General features: G+C 41.2%; 1 protein-coding gene across 1 annotated transcript in view; it reads left to right on the top strand.

The window, feature by feature from the left end:
* The window catches only part of Der-1 (derlin-1), a 63,967-nt gene that overhangs the window by 31,191 nt on the left and 14,414 nt on the right, over positions 1 to 18,362 (top strand). The gene's annotated exons all lie outside the window — the stretch shown is intronic.

The following is an 18,362-nucleotide window of genomic DNA, read 5'->3' as shown; positions in this document are numbered from 1 at the left end:
TTCAGTGCATCTCTCATTGTGTACGGTCGACTACCGCCAGCTACGGCGCTGTTCACTGTTTAGCTCTATACACATTATTATGCGACAGACTAAAATTAATTTTCCCTATAAATCTATTTATTATTGAAGGCAGTTTAAGAAGCTTACGCATCTCAGAAGTAGCGATGCCTAAAGGCAAGTCATCTCGAAGTTGGTTGATTCGCCAGTGGATTGGTAACGATCCGGATTTTACTACAGATGGCAAAATTATATTTTGTCAAGTCCGCCAAAAGCAGGTAAGGAATTATTTAGCATACCTCCAATAAATAAAAAATCCCCATTACTATAATGAAAAGTAAGTTTCTTTTTGCTATTTGTTTTACGTCGCACCGACACAGATATGTGTTACTGCGACGATGGGATAGGAAAGGCCTAGGAACTGGAAAGAAGTGGCCGTGGCCTTAATTAAGATACAGCCCCGGCATTTGCCTGGTGTGAAAATGGGAAATCACGGAAAACCATCTTCAGGGCTGTCGACAGTGGGGTTCGAACCCACTATCCCCCGATTACTGGATACTGGCCGCACTTAAGTGACTGCAGCTATCGAGCTCGGTAATATCCGTTTATGTGAAGTGCTGGTTTTGGCAAATGTGCCGTGGAATACGCTGAACATAGCTTGCACCGCCCGAGATGCTCTTCGCATTCTTTGGCCAAGAGAAAAACAGGATGGCAAGTTTTTACTTCTTTTGAGTCATAGTGCGGCATATATTACCAAAGCTGGTGAAGTATTGAATAGTTTCTGCCCTAACATGCTGCGTGTAACTTGCATAGGCCATGGCTGACACAGATTGGCTGAAGAAGTTAGAAATAATTTTCCATGAGTAAACAGTATTGTTTATTCTGTGAGAAAGGTGTTTCTTAAAGCTCCTAGCTGCATTCTCACATTCAAGGAAATGTTGCCTCAAACTCCTCTTCCTCCCAAATCCATAATCACTCGTTGGGGGACATGGCTCAATGCAGCCCTATAGTATGCCAATCACTTTGAAGACGTTAAAAATGTTATAAATTCTTTTGATGTCGATGATGCACTCTGCATAGTGTAGGCTAAAACAGCTCTCATGAACAAGAACGCTGTTTCACTTGCCTTCATTAGGGCACACTTTGCTGATCTTCCTGCAGCTATTGAGCGTGTTGAGTCGGCATCGTTGCCATTAAAAGATTCAATAGAAGTTGTAGACTCCATTTCGAAGAAGGAAATACCAGGACCATTGGGTGAAGCCTATTCACTCAAGCTCACCAAAATTCTACAGTGGAACGCTGGATTTTCAGCAATGAACAGTGTATCTGCAATACTTCAGGGAGAAGAAATTGCAGGCGAGGTACCATGGGGACGAGAGCTATTGCTTCAATGAAGCTTGCTCCAAGGACTTCTTGTTGTGTGGAGCGTACATTTTCCTGCTATAAGAATATTTTGAGAGATAACAGAAAAGTTTTACTCTGAAAAATCTGGAAATGTATTTAGTTGTACAATGTAACAGCAAGTGAAAACTGTGTTCTGTGCTTCTGAAAATGTTTCTTGATGGATTGGAAGTGACAAAAATTTAACCTGCATGAACGATTCATTGTATTTGCGCATAAATATTTTATGTTATTTTGAATTTCAGTTGGTATGATGTGTTTGAAGTGCTTTCATTAAGCCATTCTGTCCCATATTTTGAAATGAGTGGTATAGTTTTGTACTAGAGAGGCGGGAAGGTTACAATAAAGTACCGGTACAAAAAATTTGAATGAATAGTATAACTTTAGTAATGATTGAAATGATCATTAAAAACTATTTCAGGAAGATAAAAACCTAAAAAAAAACTATTTTGAGCTATTAAAAAAACTAAAACGTGGTTTTTAAGAACCTCAAAATCCGGGCCCTAGTCATCACCAAGTTTCCTCCTCGATTTGACAAGATGAAGGTTGATTATGTGCTTGTCAGGATACATCAGCATGACACCAAACTTCCGACGAAAGAGTGGAGAGTGCTGAAAGCAACAACTACTGATGATACAGGAAGGACAATTGTTTTTGAAGAGCTCAAGAAGAGAGGCCTTAAGGCCAAGCTTGGACTTGGGCAGATCAAATTTCAAGCAATTAAGGTAAAAGCAAAACCTAGCGTTGGGAAGGATGGTACTGAAAGTTCTACAGGCCACCCTACAAAATAAAAAATCAGCTGTGGCCATTTTCATTAGGAAGTTCAAGTCTGAGGCTATCGATGTGGCTCTTATACAAGAGCCATGGGTAGTTAAGGGCAGAGTAGATGGACTGGCAGGATCTGGAGGTAAGCTAATGTACGATACTACATCGAATATGCCTAGAACATGTTTACTTGTGAGCAGAAAACAACTAAAATGCCTTCTGTTGCAGGAACATTGTTCAAAGGACTTAGTGGTGGCCAATACAAAACTTGGAAATTGGGAAGGTCCCAGAGAAATAACCATAGGCTCTGCATACCTCCCATATGACTCAACTAATCTGCCCCCATCAGAAGAAGTTGAGAACCTAATTTGCAACGCAAAGAGGAAAGGTGAACACCTAGTCCTTGGAACAGATGCAAATTCACACCACATGGCATGGGGCAGCACGAACTGCAATGCAAGAGGTGAAATCTGAGTCCCAACGGACCGTCATGTTTGGCCAATGTATACCTTGCTGCAAGTACAGGGAATTTTGTACACCCCAGGGTGAAATAGTGGGGACAATTTGTCCTTGCTTTTTCCTAAACTGTGAGCAATTTAGTGATGGTGCCAGACACGGTTTTTATATTTGCTTGTGGAGGACTTACGCAGTTCCCTTCACTCTTCTTTCTGTGAGCTTTGCTTAGTTGTCCGTCTGGGATGCAGTGCTCTGTGAATCTGTACTTTGTTGTAACCATTACCCTTGAATGTGATTTGTGTATGTCCACCTCCTCCTGGGTATTTGATGGCTCACAAATTTGTGTCACTCTCATGGTGAGTGTCATGAGAATGCCCTGTTTTTGTGCTGGATGGTGGTAAGAATCTGCATGAAGATAGCGATTTGTGTGGGTAGGCTTACGATAGACTGTATGTCCTAAGGATCCCTTCGGTTTCTTTCTTACTAGAATATCCAAGAAAGGAAGGCATCCGTCCAACTCCATCTCCATAGTGATTTTAATTGAAGGATGTTGCTGATTTAAATGGTTTAAAAATACATTAAGTTTCACAGGACCTCTGTCCATACCACAAATGTGTCATCAACACACCTCCACCAAATCATATGTTTGATGGATGCTGAAACAGTAGCCTCCTCCTCAAAATGCTTCATAAAGAAATTAGCCACTACCAGCAAGAGTGGACTTCCCATAGTCACCCCATCCGTCTGTTCATAAAATTACCCACCCCACAAGAAATAGCTCGAAGTCATGCAGTGGTGAAATAGCTTAGTAATGTCCTCAGGGAACAGATGCTCAATGAGAGACATTATCGAATCATTTGGCTCTTAATTGAACAAGGACTCCACATTGAAACTCACCAAAAGTGCATTGGGTTGAAGGGTTATGGTTGACAACTTATTACCAATATAGTTGGTATTATAAATAATACTATATTGGTATTATAAATTTACTCATTCGGGGCAAATATTTCAGTTTCCGTATGGGAATCTACTATATCATCTCATCGCCAGGCAGGCATCAGTTTTTGATAATGAGACAAAGTCTCACACAGTGCATTGGCACTGCCGGTGTCTCCAAGTAGCTTATGCAGTGGCCTCCACGGTATGCACTAGCCATGCGTCTTGGTAGGTGTGCTGTTTACTAACTGATGAGCCCAACTTAGCACACTGGGGTGAAATGCTTGCAACCAGGAATGAGTTAGCTGGAAAATTTATAGGGCCGATCAGAAACGGTGACTAGTTTTAAGCCTTAGACGTCTACCTAAACAATGTCTAAATCAAGCACAATCTTCCATTGCATAAACAATGTTCAGTCGATGTTTGACTAGACATCACTTAAACTTTCAATTTTGGTTTGAAAATGGAGACAGAAGTATCTTTCATGCAACTCTTTGCTTCTTGCAACCAATGAAATTCGTTGGTGCGCGCGCCGAACATCAGTCTGCTGTTTGTCTTCCTACACGTTACTCAAATATGGCTAAGCATGAGTATGACTTGCCCACATATAAGAGTATTGCTTTCGGTGGAAATTAAATTTCATCATAATATTATCGACACTAAAGCGACACGCCACCGTACGGGGAAGTGTAGCTTTGATTATAATGTTGTTACAGTGAGTGTAATCTACTCATAAATATGGTAGCTTCGACGAAGGGAAGATGAAGCAACAGTGATGTGTAACCGAGTGTGTTGTACGGGCCATATAGATGTAGCTTGCATCGTAGGTTCGAAGTGCATCATCGGCAGCCCTGAAGATTGTTTTTCCGTAATTTCCCTATTTTTACATCAGGCAAATACTAGGGCTGTTATTATGGCCATGGCTCTTCTTCTCTAGTCCTCCTCTTTAAACAGTAATCACCACCACTTACTTTTTCTTATCTGATAGTTGCTGAAAACGTAAACGATTATATATATAAAAAACCTATACAACCTACTTTTTAGTTTTCACTATTATGTGTGTTTACTTGGAAGTAAATATAAGTGAATCCCTCCCCATTGAGATATGTGACAGCCCTCTGACGATCGGGACACGTAATTCTGATATGTACGTAGTGGAAGTGACCTATGATTCAATGGAAATTACCCCATGTATATAATAAAATATATCTGTTGCCAAGAATTGTATTCTAGCTGACAGCTACTGGACTGTCCCTTTGTCATTCTCAAGAAACAGGTGTCTCGAAAAGCAAAACCTTATTTTAAGGTCTATCTCCCCATACATGTCAAACGAATTGTTGCGATTTAGCAGCGGGCGACCCACGGAGAGGCTGTCGGACTAGCCTTTCTTCCCGGAATCGTCTCAACATGATAATACTAATTACATGTTTCATGGTATACATAACCTCTGATTGTGATTCACTCCTCTCATTTGAGGTTAAACAGTGCTCTCGGCAGTGTTTAAACATGACCAGTTGAACATCGGTTTTAGACAGTGTCTAAGTGATAAATAATGTCTCTGCAATGTGGCAGCCATACTTGGGCATCGTTTAACCATAGACATTGTCTAAATACCGTTTCTGCAATCAGCCCATAATGTCCAATAATGGACCAACTATATTGGTATTATAAATTTACTCATTTGGGACAAATATTTCAGTTAAAGTGGTAAACTTCATTTTTATCCGTATTGAACTGAGATTACAAAGTTTTAACAAGTTCTAAGGTCCACTTTATTCACTAATAAACAATTTGCAAATATTTCAGGTTCCCTATGCGAATCTACATCTATATCACATGACAACTTATTGTCGAAATACAGAGTGTCCCTCACATAGTTGAGCACCCCCTATCGTCGAGTCATGATGTCGTGTTCCAAGATGTTCAAGCTCTTACCCACACTAAAAACTGCAGGTGTAGTATTATATGGGAAGCTGTGGAAATACGTAAAAATCCTAACAGTTTCAATAGGGACACTGGCTATCAATTAAATAATACATTGTTGCCAGCCATTAAGAATTTACATAGGTAGTTCTCTTCTCCGTCCTTTCTCTATTGTTATTTTGTTTTGCTGTTTTCCAAATTTGTACGTTCATCATCACCAGATGGTTCATTTCAAGCTATGTGTTATGTGCCCTATTTTCATAATGTGTGTAAATTGGTTTTGTCCCCCCCCCCCATACACACACACATCATTGTCATCCTCTGGTTTTCTCCACACTTTTTCTGTTCTTCAGCATTGTTCTATTCTATCCTGGTGCCTGTCATTGCATTTTATTTTATTAGTTTATTTCTGCTACCACATTCGTCCCTGATTCGTCTAACGGTCCTCTCTGTTACTTCTCACACACACTCACTGTGATAAAACATCTTTAATTGGAGCTTAATGTATTCGTCAGCTCCCGCATGGAATACTAGTGCTGTGCCAGCATACAGCGAGCCACCTGGTGACGAATGAGCATACCACTGCAGCTCCAATGGTCAAGCATTCTTAAATTCAAATCCTCATTATGATAGAAATCTTCTTGTGAACAGTCGAGATTTTCTTCTGAAAATGCGGAGCAAAGTTCTCCGTGAAATGTAAAGAGGTTTACCTTGATTTCTTAACATGGCATAAGCCCAAAAGCCCATATCATGTCTACAAGTACGGGCCGTGAAAGCGCCAATGTTAACAGTTTATGTGTTGTTAGGCTGCGTGACTTCTACTTGTCTTATGAGCATACAGATACAAAGAAAAAATCTTTACAATAAAAAAAAAAAAAGAGGAAGAATGGCTTCGCAGTTGTTGCATTCAGAATATGTTCATAAAAACCAGAACACCTTGAAAGACTAGAGATAGGAAGTTTGTATTCACAGGACATGTGCATTAGTATGTTCTGAAGAGATGATTAGCATTTGAACCATGTCGGCCGTAAGGTTCATAGACCACATTGATATCTCTGCGCACCATCACGGACTGGGGAAATGTGCCTGCGGCTCTCGTCGCTATAAACCGAACGTAATGGATCAGTGTGACTTGAGTAGATGTGCAGGATGCCTCGCAGACATATCCGAGAACCGTACCGTCAAATGAGTGAGTTTGAAAGAGGGTACATTATTGGCATGAGAGAACGTGATGCATCCATCCGGGAAATTGTTGCACGTGTGGGGCGAAATATTTCGGAAGTGTAACGGGTGTGTACAGAATGGTTCACGGAAGGCCGTAGAACATGACGAGATGGGTCTGGTCGCACTACCCAGACCATCCCCCCGAGAAGATCGACGCCTTATCCGAATGGCATTGCAGGACAGATCTGCAATCTCCTCGGCTCTGGCACAACAGTGTAACACATTGTACACTATCAGGAGTGACAGTCCATCGCTGTTCATTACACTCTGGGTTACCAGCATGTCGGGGCTAACTCATGGGTCGCTATATTTCATCACTGCTACAGCCAGAAACAGGGAAGACAGAACATCACATTAAAGATTCAAAACATTTCTTGCAGAAGTTACGTGAACTACGGGTGGACGAAGGTGACATCCTGGTAAGCTTTGATGTTACATCACTTTTCACTAATATACCTGTAGAAGAAACACTTGCTTACATCGGAGAGTACCTGTCTGAGGACTTGACCAATCTGGCAGCAGTTTGTTTAAAATCCACTTACTTCTACTACAAAGGGGATTATTACGAACAGACAGAAGGAGCAGCAATGGGTTCACCTTTGTCACCAGTGGCTGCTAATATTTTTATGAAACACTTTGAGTCTACTGCATTAACAACAGCGCCATTGAAACATAAGTGCTTCTATCGTTACGTGGATGACACTTTTCCGGTCTGGCCACATGGAAAGGAAACTTTAAGTGAATTTTTAGAGCACCTAAATTCCATTAACAGTAAGATCAAGTTCACAATGGAAGTAGGAAATGAAGGCAAATTACCTTTTCTTGATGTGTTAGTATACAAGAAGAACGATGGTACACTAGGCCATGCAATGTACAAGAAACCTACACATTCTGAAAGATACCTTCATAAATCTTCACATCACCACCCCTCCCAGAAAGCAGCTCTCCTTCGAACGTTATATACTAGGGTGAATAATGTTGCAGACGATGATAACCGCTCGAGTGCAATGAGAGAACTGACAACATCCATGAAGAAAAACGGCTATACATCTGGAGACGTAACACGAGCTGTGAAGATCAAGGAGCCTAACTTGAATAGCACCAACCAGGACTACAACGAAAAGAAAAAAGTATTCCTTCCTTACGTTGCAGGTATAACTGACAGAATAGGGCGCATTCTTAAGAAGTACAATATAATTCCAGTTTTCACCGCAGACCGGAAGCTCAAATCCCTGTTTCGACCAGTCAAAGAGAAGCCACGTCTTGAAACACCGGGCGTGTATGAAATACCATGTGGTTGTGGTTGTTCATATGTTGGCATGACAAAAAGGCTTGTTAGCACCAGGGTGAAAGAGCACATCAGATCGGTAAAGAATGTCGCTCTTTCATCCTCCACAGAGAACGCTATAAGCCAGTCTGCCATAGCAGAACATTTCTACAGTACAGACCACGAAATCCTCTTTGACCAGGCGAAGGTCATCGCGCCTGTAAAAGACTTCTATGCTCGTCTTGTGAGGGAAGCCATAGAGATAGAGCTGCGCCCAAATAACATCAACAGGGAAGACGGCTTCAAGTTATCAAATACATCGAGACCTGTACTGCAGAAATACATGCATAACACCACCATGGCACAGCGGGACGCACTCAAACTGTCGACAGAGGGCGGTGCATCAGTAACTTCCCTCCCAACCACCACAGCACAGCGCCACGATGCTTGAGTCCAGTTAGTGGGGTAGGCCGTGGATAGGTATAGATAAGAAAAGTGTTTTTGCACCAATCAATACACAATTTACACTGACTGACAGAGCAAATGCATTACCAAGAAGGAGTGGTTCGAAAGGGATGAAAGTTGGGGAAAAAACAGAGACGGCACGGACGAATAATTGATGTTTATTTCAAACCGATATGCAGGTTACACAATGCGCACGGCATCGACTCAGTAGGATGTAGGACCACCGCGAGCGGCGATGCACGCAGAAACACGTCGAGGTACAGAGTCAATAAGAGTGCGGATGGTGTCCTGAGGGATGGTTCTCCATTCTCTGTCAACCATTTGCCACAGTTGGTCGTCCATACGAGGCTGGGGTAGAGTTTGCAAACGGCGTCCAATGAGATCCCACACGTGTTCGATTGGTGAGAGATCCGGAGAGTACGCTGGCCACGGAAGCATCTGTACACCTCGTAGAGCCTGTTGGGAGATGCGAGCAGTGTGTGAGCGGGCATTATCCTGCTGAAACAGAGCATTGGGCAGCCCCTGAAGGTACGGGAGTGCCACCGGCCGCAGCACATGCTGCACGTAGCGGTGGGCATTTAACGTGCCTTGAATACGCACTAAAGGTGACGTGGAATCATACGCAATAGCGCCCCAAACCATGATGCCGCGTTGTCTAGCGGTAGGGCGCTCCACAGTTACTGCCGGATTTGACCTTTCTCCACGCCGACGCCACACTCGTCTGCGGTGACTATCACTGACAGAACATAAGCGTGACTCATCGGAGAACACGACGTTCCGCCATTCCCTCATCCAAGTCGCTCTAGCCCGGCACCATGCCAGGTGTGCACGTCTATGCTGTGGAGTCAATGGTAGTCTTCTGAGCGGACGCCGGGAGTGCAGGCCTCCTTCAACCAATCGACGGGAAATTGTTCTGGTCGATATTGGAACAGCCAGGGTGTCTTGCACATGCTGAAGAATGGCGGTTGACGTGGCGTGCGGGGCTGCCACCGCTTGGCGGCGGATGTGCCGATCCTCGCGTGCTGACGTCACTCGGGCTGCGCCTGGACCCCTCGCACGTGCCACATGTCCCTGCGCCAACCATCTTCGCCACAGGCGCTACACCGTGGACACATCCCTATTGACGAAGCGACCAACCTGCCCTTCTCAGCCCGATCACCATACCCCTCGTAAAGTCGTCTGTCTGCTGGAAATGCCTCCGTTGACGGCGGCCTGGCATTCTTAGCTATACACGTGTCCTGTGGCACACGACAACACGTTCTACAATGACTGTCGGCTGAGAAATCACGGTACGAAGTGGGCCATTCGCCAACGCCGTGTCCCATTTATCGTTCGCTACGTGCGCAGCACAGCGGCGCATTTCACATCATGAGGATACCTCAGTGACGTCAGTCTACCCTGCAATTGGCATAAAGTTCTGACCACTCCTTCTTGGTGTTGCATTTGCTCTGTCAGTCAGTGTATTTTAAATAGATTAAACTAGTACCGGTTTCGGCTCTTTAACGGCCATCATCAGCTAGTACATGATTTGTTTCAACCATTAGACAATTCACAAGTTGTTATTGTATTAGACATCCGGATGTCTAATGGGGGATGGAAATGTATACAGTAGCATGTAATTAAAATATCAGTAGTCAAGGTACAGAGTTACAATAAGTTAGAACATGAGTATGTAGGACATATTAAAACATATGGGTCATAATATAAAACACTTAAAAAGTTTGAACACATTAAAATTTGGTAAGTATAGGTAGACACTTGTTAAAAATTTTTAGTTCATATTAAAACTTACCAGAGTACATCACAAATTGGAATAAGGTCCTTATCAATATGACGCATACCAGCTTCAGAAATTTCTCGAAGATTACCATACACAGCTAAAATCAACATAACATAAAAGCAATGGAACTACACAGAAGATAGAAGAATGGAACCTATGTAACATGAACTAAAAATTTTTAACAAGTGTCTACCTATACTTACCAAATTTTAATGTGTTAAAACTTTTGAAGTGTTTTATATTATGACCCATATGTTTTAATATGTCCTACATACTCATGTTCTAACTTATTGTAACTTTTTACCATGACTACTGATATTTTAATTACATGCTACTGTATACATTTCCATCCCCCATTAGACATCCGGATGTCTAATACAATAACAACTTGTAAATTCTCTAATGGTTGAAACGAATCATGTACTAGCTGATGATGGCCATTAAAGAGCCGAAACCGGTACTAGTTTAATCTATTTAAAATAAATTGTGTATTGATTGGTGGAAAAACACTTTTCTTATCTATACTTTGAATCTGTCAATACGGAAAATGAAATTTATAAATAATAATAAGGCCGTGGATAGTACGGGCATGACTTCCATGTTCCTTCTGTTACGGTCTTTGTACTTGATAGTGTCTTTGCTTACTATCAACTTGCTAGAAATAGCGTTGTAATTGAGATTTGCTTTTAAGAAAGTGCCCTTGATCGGGACACTAGACAACAAGATATCAAAGTACCCAGAACTGACAGTACACAACCGCGCAGAGTGCCGAGAAGCGTGCAACATGAGAATATAACAGTTCAATACATCGTGTCAACATTACCGTAAACAGTGCAATTTAGAGCTCTATACATGTGCATAAACAAGTTAAAGGGCCGCTACCCAAGAGAATTGCCGTAGTAGGTACCAGTGAAAACAGAAGTAATAGGCGAAAGGAACTCGTGAAAGAGAATTTTGGAAAACAAGTTTGGAAATAACAAATATATTATACCAATCTCAAAGGGGTAACAAATTATATTTACATCAAAACAAATAGTATGAACCAGCATATGGCGTAATAAAAAGCGTTAAGTTCGATTTTAAGACACGTAGGTGATACAAATTTTAATTACATCATCATAATCGAATTCCTAAGCACCAATGACTACAATCTTTGGACATATGTTCCGACACTGCAATTAGGGGAAAAAGAAAAAGAATTGGGGGGGGGGGGACCCATAGATTCTGAAATCAGTTTCTTTGCATTATATTACACAATACGATAGAAGGGAGGTACATCAAATAAAGTTTCAGACTCGTGCCAGTAGAATACAAAGTTGCAAGATAAGCTCACAAATTGATACAATATTTACAATATGACATTGTAATGTAACCTCATGCCAAACAATTCAAGAGATTCAGAATTGAAATAAACCAATCTCCAGTTTCAGGGACTGATCCTTTTGGTAGATTAAAAAGAAAAAAAAAGAATTCTAACAAATGATCCCAGAAGGGATTAAAACACACACACATGCGCAGAAGCGATAATAAAATAGAAGCTAACCGATGAACATACAAATTAAATTAGCAGACCACATCTTTTGAGCAAGCGCCATTTTTACGCAAAATTAACAGATAAATGGGATAAGGAAAGAAATAAAAATAGATAGAAGATAAAGGATAGAATAAGGAAATAAGAAACGGAGGTATGGGATAGGATAAGGATCAAGCCGCCAAGTCCCCAGCACTAACAGACGCGATGCAAAAGTTCATCACAAAAGTAAGGAATGTTTATGGACTAGAATATTAGATCAGCTGTCCAGTACACCATTTTACACCACATTTTAGGAATATGAATGTCCAAAAGGCAGAACATTTGCGCTGCATGAATACTCAGATGTATCCTGAAGGTAGCAAAGTTCAATTTTCGTTACTACGGCGAAGCCCAAGTATAGGAAGGTAGGGCACGTTAAATGATAGAAAGAAACAGTGTCTGCTCACCCTTGACAGAAGTCCAGTATGAAGTTTACAAGTAAAATTGACACGGTCCAGCCGTGTGGAGAGTTCCAGCTCCCACTGTCTTCAACAAGGTTATACCACAACTGACCTGCCGAATGAATGACACAAGGCCATATATATATGCCAGCGGGGTAGATCGAGAACATACTATAGGCGTGACGTCAGAGTGGATGCGCCATACAGGCAAGCAGTGACAGCAGTAATACAAGCAGCCGGGAAGCAGACAGTTCGTAACCGCAGACGGAGAAAAGAGCACCAATTCGAAGGGGAGAATTTTTTTTTAAGGTAAGCACAAACAGCTCACAACATATACTCCCACCACATGGGAAAAATCCGAAGGATTGGTGCGATGAACGATGAAGAGGCACGTCGAGCAAACGATGGATGGTGGAGCCAGCACAGATGAGGATGGTGAAGATGCTGCGCGGATCCCACGATGAACAGATGAAAGCAGCAACAGAAGAAGGCAGAAGAAACGTAGAGACGCAGATCCGACGAAGTCCAGACGTGGTGCCATCTCCGGGGCCCGGCAGGATGCAGCAGCAAAAGGAAAGAAAAAGAACGAAAGAATAAGTAACAAGAAAAAGAGGAAAAAGGAAGGGGGGGGGGGGGAGGAAAGGAGGAGGACAAAGGAACGATCCGGATCGTATTATAACAATAATACAATGATAAGTGGTCTGCAATCAAAATATTTACAATAAAAGGACAAACTTGATCAATAAATATATATATATATATATATATATATATATATATATATATATAAAGAAGGTAACACAGATAACGAATATAATGAGGAGGAGGTCAGGGTCAGGCGTGAAAAGATTAGACAGTGGGAGCTGGAGGGAGGGAGAGCAGAAACCAGAAAAAAATGAGGAGAAAAAGGAGGACTGGACAGTAAACGATACCAAAGAAACAAAAAAAAGGGTATAGCAGGCCTGATCGCTACCCATCTCCCACCCTAGAAAGAAAAAAGGGAGGGGAGGGGGCATTAAGAATGGAACGGTTTCAACATAGAAAAATGAGCTTTTTTAATGTCCGTGGGGGTATGAAGAGATTGAAGCTGAGCAGTATTAGGGGATGGAAAGGAAAGAATACGAAAAGGGCCTAACCAAAGTGGGGAAAGTTTAGCAGAAACATTTTGTGAAGCGGAACTAAGATAATTTCTTTGCTCATTGTTGGAGGCAAAACTTCACATGCCCTGATGAAGGCCAATGCAATTTGGCTGAAAGCTTGGCTTTATTATTTATATATATATATATATATATATAGATGGAAATGTATACAGTAGCATGTAATTAAAATATCAGTAGTCAAGGTAAAAAGTTACAATAAGTTAAGTATGTAGGACATATGGGTCATAATATAAAACACTTAAAAAGTTCTAACACATTAAAATTTGGTAAGTATAGGTAGACACTTGTTAAAAATTTTTAGTTCATATTAAAACTTACCCTGTTGGCTCTCTACAGGGCCAAATAAACAAATCAGTGTGAGAAAACTATTGAGTATATATATATAGTGGCTTTAATCCAGTTCATTTATTTCTTTATGTTAATACAATGAGCCACGAAAACTTACGTTCATTAATAAAGAGAAAATATAATTTTATTTAACACTGGATTTCAGTGTCAGTGGTTCAATAATTAGCTCCAAGTTATTTGTACAATTTTTATTATACCGTGGACAGTTTGTCAACATTTTGATTTTTTAGAGTACCAGTATGCAGAATTTTAATAGTTTCTCTTGAAAGAAGAATATGAAAGTTTTTAGACAACAACAAAGGGGAACTGTTGCAATTTTATGCAAGTTTTTAGTGTTAGTTTTTATTTTTGTCTAAATGATGTGTTTTAGGATTAAGTCGTATGGATTTTGAAACTTTTTTAAAGATTGCTGAGGAAGAGAACGGGTCTTTTCTCAAAACATGTTCATTGTAATATCTAATAAATAAATTATAGTATATATCTGTGTGTGCAATTGTATTGACAGGGCAGACATATTTATAGCTCTGTTTCACAGGATTTAGTTAAATAATAGAAAAATCTCAAAGATATAAATTTAACCTGAAATCTCTTCGTTTTTAAGGAAAAATGATAATTATTACACCGGAACATATAAGGACACAGAGCATTACCCCTTCAGTTAGATAGAAACAGATGTGAAATGAGGTAAATTAACTCCAATTTGTTTCTAGATATACATTTTACTGTCCAAAATTTGTGATGCAGGCATGGGCCTATGAAACAATATTAAAAATATGTTCAAGGAAGAGAAGATGAATACCTTTTTTGCTGAAATTTACACATTTCTTTCTCATCCTTCCTGAGAAGTGTTACAAGAAAATGAATAGTGTAGTACTGAGAGAATTGGCTGTGTGGTTAGGGTCATACAGTTGTGAGCTTGCATTTGGGAAATTGTGGGTTTGAATTCTACTGTTGGCAACCCTGAAGATGGTTTTCCATGGGTCTTATATTCACTCCTGGCAATACATAAGGCCATGGCCACTACCTTCCCAATCATAGCCTTTTCCCATCCCTTAATGTGTTAGTGCAATGTTAAACAAGTAGCAAATAAGAATATTCCAGTTGTGAAAATCACAATCAGAAATACCTAATTCTGATACCAGTGATACATTGTCACAGAAGAAAGCCAGAACAAATTAGTGTTATGAGCTGAAATAATTGACATAGTGATGTCCACCTGCCCCTTGCTATCTAGTTTTATCCAACCCTTTGCATTTACACGGTCTAGAAAGCCAAGAATAACGGCCGAGGGGATTCGTCGTGCTGACCACACGACACCTCGTAATCTGCAGGCCTTCGGGCTGAGCAGCGGTCGCTTGGTAGGCCAAGGCCCTTCAAGGGCTGTAGTGCCATGGGGTTTGGTTTTTTTTTTTTTTTTGAGTTTACAACTCTGAAATACATTGGTCCCTCTCCCTAAATCAGGGTAATATAATGAGATGTGTGGTTATGGGCTAGAAGGCAGCAGGAATCGTGAGCTCCACTGTTAATTATGGGTACCCCGAATGAACCCGTAAAATGAGCGCAGATATGAAGAACATATGCCTTGCAACAGGAGGTGCACACACACAGACTAAGAAAAGGTATTGTATAGGCTGGGAATTGACCACTGCATGCCAAGCCTAGCAATAGCTCACTTAGCAAGGGTTTGAATCCCACAGAGGTGTTTTTTCCTCCCTTTTTTTTTTACTGTTAGCCTGGGATGTGGCAAGGTTGCATACTTAATAGTTTTCTCACACTGATTTGTTTATTTGGCCCTGTAGAGGGCCAACAACAATGGAAATGTTAAATAATATGCACTCCTGGAGTGTGGATAATGTAGCTTTTCATGTACAATGGAGCATTAACATATGGCTTGATATCGCTGGTAACCACCTCATTGGAGCCTATTTCTTTGAGGGCCATATTGATGGGAGCGCCATCTGTAGGTTCTCCAAGGTGAACTACCAACATCTAGGAATGTGCCTCTCCTTGACCACTGCAGGATGTGGTTTCAACATGACAGAGCTCCACTGCATGTGAACGGTGGTTGTTCAAAACCATCTCCATGCGGCATATCCTGATAAATGGATAGGAATGGGAGGACCTCCCGCCTAATCTTACGTCCCTGAATTCTTTCCTGAGGAGCCATGTAAAGGAACTGGCCAGTCTTAGTCACCTTAGCCATTTCATTACTGAGGCAGGCTGATCTGTTACGCTGGAGATGTTCCATCATGCCAGATGGTCCTTACAACATCGTACGCAACTCTGTATTGAACATGGAGGTCGTCAGTTTGAGGAGGTGCTGTGTTAAGTGACGTAGGTAGCTGAAATCCTGTTGCATGTTTCGTAGCCTCTTCCAGCCCAGCTCCATACTACATGTCAAGATACCAATGGCCCTTTACAGGGCCAAATAAACAAGTCAGTTTGTGGAAACTATTAAGTATGCAACCCAGCCACCCTCTAACACTGTCCACTATCACGTCTTCGACCGCGCCCCTGCCAAGAGAGCTGTTGCGAGGCTTGACATGTAATGGGCGGTTCCCAGCCTGTTCCTGGTCTCTGTGTCCATCTCCTGTTGTAAGGTACTTGTTCTTCTTATCTGTGCTCGTTTTATAGATTCATTTGGGTTACCCATAATGAATTAATAATGGCGCTCATGATTCCTGCCGTCTTCTAGCGCATAACAACTCATATCTAGTATTACCCCAGTTTAGGGAGAGGTAACCGATGTATTTAGGAATTGTAGTGATTGTAGTACAATGTAACTTTTTGTTGTCGGTAGTTTTAATTAGAACATTTGCCACTTCTTTCTCAGAAACAGTAGTGTTTTTTGGCATGTCAAAATACACAAAGGTTTGGTCACTATTGCTGATTTACAAGAGCAGATAAGAGTTCTGTTGCATTAGCCTGGTTACACGCCGAAAAGTTATTGGAGTAGTCTTTAGGCAGCTTTTGGCACAAAGATGTTTTTCACCGCAATGACAGGTTATTATGCCACAAAAACCAAGCAGCCCACACATGACTTGCTTTGAATAAGTTTCCCGGAGTGTCATGGGGTCACGCAATTACCCGTGCTTTTAAATGTAACATTTTGTGAGAAACGCTGCAACCACTGTTCCACATCTCTCTCACCCATTCCTCAACGTTTTGGGCCATGAAATACACTCCCAATTCCTCACGTCTTTTATATGAATAGAAAACTAACGGCCCACTGCTCTGTTATCATTTTCTACCGTGAATTTCACCACTTTTAGCTTGAATGAAGCCATGTAACTGTTAGCTTTCCCCATGACAAGTATGTACTAACATTGGTTGAGTTCAGACTATGCACAGCAGTGGCCCTTTCCTTTTGTTGCTGCAGACGCACATTCTTGCGACAAGCCCACAAATTAGATATGCGGTTCTTAATCGGCACAAAAATTTATGCGAGTATTCGGTCTAAAATTAGGGATGCAGCTGATATTCGAGTAAATACGGTATATGGAATGTTAGTAAGGTACCTTCTGATTGGATGAAAGCAGTAATTGTGCTCATCTATAAGGAAGGAAACAGGGAGGATTGCAACAACGCTCAAGGTATTTCACTGATCAGTATACTGGGCAAGGTGTTCAGTGGTTGAAAGTAAGTTGGGTGAAAACCAGTATGGTTTCAGACTACAGAGGGGATGTCAGGATAAATTTTCAGTATGCACCAGGTAATTGAAAAATGCTACAACAGGAATAGACAATTACATTTATGTTTCATGGATCTAAAGAAGGCATATATGATAGAGAACCGAGGGTAAAGATGTTGACCATACTGGGACTTTATGGGATTAAGGGTAGATTATTAAAAGCAATCAAAGGCAGTTATGTTGACAATTGGGTTGCAGTGAGAATTGAGGGTAGAATGAGTTCTTGGTTCAAGGGTTTAGACAAGGCTGTAATCTTTCACTTTTATTATTCATAGTTTACATGGATCATCTACTGCAAGGTATAAAGTGGCAGGGAGGGATTCAGTTAGGTGGAAAACCGGGTGAGTTAGCTGTGCAGTTAGGGGCGCGCAGCTATGAGCTTGCATCCGGGAGATAGTGGGTTTGAACGCTACTGTCAGCAGCCCTGAAGATGGTTTTCCGTGGTTTCCCATTTTCACACCAGGCAAATGCTGGGCCTGTACCTTAATTAAGGCCACGGCCGATTCCTTCCCACTCCTAGGCCTTTCCTATCCTATTATGGCCATAAGACTGGTCTGTGTCGGTGCGACGTAAAACAAATTCTTTAAAAAGAAACCGTTAGGTGGAAATGTAGTAATCAGTTTGGTCTATGCTGACAGCTGGGTCTTAATGACAGACTGTTCTGAAAGCCTGCAGTCTTGGAACTTGAAAATAAGTGGAATGAGTATGGTATGAAAATAATATGAAATGAAAATTAGCCTTTCCAATACTGGAGTGATGTCAGTAGGGAAGAAACCTAAGAGAGTTAAATGTCATCCTGGGAATACAAAAGTGAAAAAGGTAGATCATTTCAAGTATTTGCTATGTATATTCTCATGGGATGGTAGTACAATAAGTGGGATTGAATCAACGTACAATATAGCTAATGCAGTGAGTTCGCAGTTGTGGTCAACAGTACTCTGTAAGAAAGGAGTCAGCTCCCAGACAAAACTTAAC

The sequence above is a fragment of the Anabrus simplex genome, chromosome 6, assembly GCF_040414725.1.
Source record: "Anabrus simplex isolate iqAnaSimp1 chromosome 6, ASM4041472v1, whole genome shotgun sequence".
Taxonomy (NCBI): Eukaryota; Metazoa; Arthropoda; class Insecta; order Orthoptera; family Tettigoniidae; genus Anabrus; species Anabrus simplex.
This window is presented reverse-complemented; position numbering and strand designations above follow the sequence as displayed.